The following is a 4,617-nucleotide window of genomic DNA, read 5'->3' as shown; positions in this document are numbered from 1 at the left end:
CTGCGGCTTTGAACGATTTGGAGAGTCAATAACCCATTCATAACTACAGCATTTTGCTTCGTTACTGAATGAATGAATGAATGAATGACGCGATGCATGGCTCATTAAGACAGCGCCTATTGGCGGTTGCCTAGGCTATCACTTCAATTTGCCATCATTTATTGCTTTAGTTATTAAATTAATAATACACTTAATGGAATGTTAAGAATATGACATAAAACATAACATACAATTAATAAGGACAGGAAATGTTTGCCTCTATAAAGGTAAAAAAAAAAAATCAATTTAAGGGGGCAAATAATGTCCTTTAATAGACGGTCTAAGTGGAAGGGGGTACGCAGAATAATGTTAAATGCCCCAGGGGGTACTTACGTCGCTGTAAAAAGTTTGAGAACCACTGGCATAGCTGAACATCATTCATGCATTATTCAAACATTTTTATGATATAATTTGAATGGTTAGAACAAAAATGTTTAATCTATATGAATGCATTATCATAATCACGTTGTCTGCATTCGACCGATTTAACTGATTTGCTGAATCAAAACGTGGGCGTTGACTTGTGACATGTAGTCAGTGGAATCGTTCTTGTTTTATGCAAATAGCTACATTTTCCCATTTTCACTGCGGGTATGCAAAATTAACGTTTTTGCATATTTTACATATAGTGGTTGCTACGTCCCGGGATTTTATAAATAGGCTATTTTAGAGCTGAGGGAAAATTCCATGACTTCCTAATCTCTGATTAATTTCTATGATTTTTCAACCCTGGAAATTCCATTTCCCTGATATATCCTCGGGTTAATGGGAACCCTGTTATCACATCAAGTCTGAGTTTGATTCCCTGTTACAAAAATATCATAGTCCTTACAAAAATATCTAAATTACACTGCTCTTAAAACATCTTAAATCAGTCCAGCTGATTTAGGCTAGTCTAGCTGATCTTCCCAGTCTGGCCAAGATGGTCTTAAAAAGTTTAAGCTTGTCTCCTATATCCTGTCAAAGCTGTTGTTGCTTCAAATTGGTCATTATTTGGTGCAAGCTGTTCATAGCTGGTTAACTAGCATATGTTCCAAAACCTAGCTGAACTACCTGTAAGACTAAGTGGCAGCAGATTTGTTGATGATGGCCATCTTAGAGCAGCTAAAACCAAACAGAAACTAGCTATGTTCAGAACCCTCTTCTATGTCACACAGACGTAAATGAATAGTTCACTAAAAAAAATAAATTTGCTGAAAATTTACCATAGGCCATCCAATATAGATGATTTGTTTTGTCATCAGAACAGATTCGGAAACATTTTTATATTACTTGCTCACCAACGGATACTCTGCAGTGAATGGGTGCCGTCAGAATGAGAGTCCAAACAGCTGATAACAACATTACAATAATTGTCTTGTGAAGCAAAAAGCTGTGTTAGTATCAATCAATCAAGAGGCTTTTAACGTTCAAACCGCTGCATCCAGTTAAAATATTAACTGGAGTCCTCTATCCATAATATTGCTTTCTCCAGTGTACAAGTCATCTCAAGTTGTCTGAATCAGGAGATACATATGCACAGATCAAGCACCGTTTACAAGCGAAAAACAGTTCTAAACAAATATGTTGGTGGATTTTGGTGTGAGAGGACAGCAGGGGATGGACTTTTTCCACTGAAGGAAGTGTTATTATGGATTATGGGCAGGTATTTTGACCAAAAACAAAAATTTACATTTACAACATCTTAATGATGGATTTGTGTCTTACAAACACAGAGCTTTTTACTTCACAAGATGTTAACTGATGGACTGGAGTCGTGTGGATTACTTGTGGATTATTGTGATGTTTTTATCAGCTGTTTGGACTCTCATTCTGATGGCACCCATTCACTACAGAGGATCCATTGGTGAGCAAGTGATTTATACATTTCTCCAAACCTGTTCCCAAGAACAAACAAACTCATCTACATATTGGATGGCCTGAGAATGAATACATTTTCAGCAATTGTTCAATTTGGGGTCAACTATTCCTTTAAAAATTAAAGGTGACTCACAAAACTATGTCTCAGTCTTATAAACCCAGCAAACACCATTTACTGGGCCACAACATGCATGTGTTAAGTGTCTGTTAAGACCATACGTGTAGTTTAACAGGTTTAACAGGACATGTCCTATGTCCTATGTCCTATTTCCCTGAAATCCCTCCACTGAGATGACTAAATCTATTTAACCAGTTATATCACCTTAACCAGGGGTGCCCAAACTCGGTCCTGGAGGGCCGGTGTCCTGCAGAGTTTAGCTCCAACTTGCCTCAACACACCTGCTTTTAAGTTTCTAGTATGCCTAGTAAGAGCTTGATTAGCTGGTTCAGGTGTGTTTAATTGGGGTTGGAGCTAAACTCTTCAGGACACCGGCCCTCCAGGACCGAGTATGGACACCCCTGACCTAAACTATCTGCAGGGCTCATTTTAATTATCAGATCAAGAGAGGGGGCTGCTTCCATCATAGTTTGGAATGAGAGTCTTGAGTCTGTTTAGATGAAAATACCGACTAATTTGACGCAAACACCTGCCACAGAATGCAAATGGCAGTAAAATGAGACACCTGTCCTCAACATACCGAGACAGTGGCGCTATCTAGTGGGCGATATAGTGCTTGAAAGCTTTGAGCGAAACCCACAAAAAAGCCAATAAAATAGACTGCATTTTAACTTTCTTTCTTTCTTTCCTGGCTTTACGGTCATACCAGCTAGCTTTGAAGTAATCTGCATGCATGACCTTAGTACTAAATGACTGACAGATGGAGAGTGTTTCTGATTTGCTCTCTCTCTCTCTCCGCAATCTTGACCCTTTGAGTTTTTTCCAGTTGTTGTTTTTTTCTTCTTCTTCTCTCTCTCAAGACATCTAAGCTATATCAGTGATTTCGTGTGGATAGTATGGGCAAGCTTTGAATTCCAAAAACACATTTAAAGTCAGCTTTTTTTAAGTAGTTCATTAAATTGATATATTTTCCAGCTATCAAAATAACATGACTTTAAAAAAAAAAAAACCTCCATAAATTCCAACAATCAAACAATCATTCATCGACCGCCTATAAAATATCCATTATCCACCTACCAAGTGCTACGGTTGCTACGTCTATCCTAAAAGTCACATTTCTACGACACCAAGAACGAACCAGCCGTCGGAAAATAGCTTTGGCCCTCTCATTTTCTTTGCAGCGGTTTGCCATGCAGAAGACCGTGGTGATGGATGAAGTAGGCACACAGCAACCATCACCATCATGAGTTATAGTGCGCTCACTCATTCCTCGGCTGTGGATCATTCCTGCCCAGAGCGCCGTATGACGCGCCACTCAAATCCCATCACAGTCTATGGTCCTGACCTGGAAAAAGATACTGCTTGGTTTCATATTATTCTTCATATCTATTTGAAATTTGAGAATGTTGACGACGCGAAATAGAAATAGACGTTTATAATCTAATTCAGAAATATTAAACCTTTTTAAAATTATTAAAAGTACATACTGAGTGACGGATACGATCTTTGTCATAATAATAACAGTTGTTGGTTCGCAGTTTTAACGTTTGCTTCATTTTAAAAAAAAATATTAGAAAAAGAAATTCATACAGGTTTGGTAAATGATGAAAAAAAAAAAAATATATATATATATATATGGGCTATAAAATGTTATTCCCAATCTCCAAACACCGTGTCCACACCAGACGCGACGCGAAATAGAAATAGACGTTTATAATCTAATTCAGAAATATTAAACCTTTTTAAAATTATTAAAAGTACATACTGAGTGACGGATACGATCTTTGTCATAATAACAGTTGTTGGTTCGCAGTTTTAACGTTTGCTTCATTTTTTTTAAATATTAGGTCAGTTTGTATGTTGTTGTTCCAGCCGCGACGTCGCAGAAATAGAAACTAACATGTTTGATATATATATATATATATATATTTTTTTAAATAAGTATACATTTAATAAGAGCAAGGGGAATTTTTTTTTATTACTGCTGTAAAATTCAGTATAGCTTCTAACATCATATAACACACTGTATTTTTACCGTGTTCACATGAAATAAAACGAATCACATATATTTAGGCCTAAATTAAATTAAATTTAAACATATTTATTTATATTTATATTAAACATACTGATAAAAAAAAATGTATAGCCTGAATGCACGGATAAAAGCGTCTGCTAAATGCATACATTTAATTTAATTTAATTTTTAATTTATTTACAACATATTTAATAAGCGCAAAACATATTTTCACATTTTTATTATTGCTGTAAAGCTTTTAATATAGTGCATTTTTCTTCCATCCTGATATGTAACACAACGTTTACTGTGTTGACATCAAATCAAACAAGCTTTCGCGTCCAATCAGCGTTTAGCTGTCGTGTCCATGGGGTGAAAGGTAACTACGGCAAGCTGAAGCGCTCAGAAAGAGCGGGCGCGTAGTAAACATAAGCCGGAGTTCATTTGTGTCTGAAGAAATAATACGAGTATTCAAGCGTCGTCTGTGATTTATAGCAGGTGAGTACATGTTATATTGGTCTAAGCTGTATTAAGAGGGAGGCAGAAAAGCGTTCAGGTGACTGTGTCTACAAATGCTGTTTGGGTG

General features: G+C 36.6%; 1 protein-coding gene across 1 annotated transcript in view; it reads left to right on the top strand.

Moving 5' to 3' along the window:
• Nucleotides 1-4,415: 4,415 nt before the first annotated feature.
• mcfd2 (multiple coagulation factor deficiency 2, ER cargo receptor complex subunit) overlaps nucleotides 4,416-4,617 on the top strand; it is a 4,188-nt gene continuing 3,986 nt past the window's right edge. The window contains exon 1 of the mRNA XM_016473937.1: nucleotides 4,416-4,529. The gene's annotated coding sequence lies outside the window, so the exon portion shown is untranslated. The remainder of the gene's footprint in view (nucleotides 4,530-4,617) is intronic.

The sequence above is a fragment of the Sinocyclocheilus anshuiensis genome, unplaced genomic scaffold (genome assembly GCF_001515605.1).
Source record: "Sinocyclocheilus anshuiensis isolate Anshui unplaced genomic scaffold, SAMN03320099.WGS_v1.1 scaffold536, whole genome shotgun sequence".
Lineage (NCBI taxonomy): Eukaryota > Metazoa > Chordata > Actinopteri > Cypriniformes > Cyprinidae > Sinocyclocheilus > Sinocyclocheilus anshuiensis.
The sequence above is the reverse complement of the archived record's forward strand: the minus strand, read 5'-3'. Positions and strand labels throughout refer to the sequence as shown.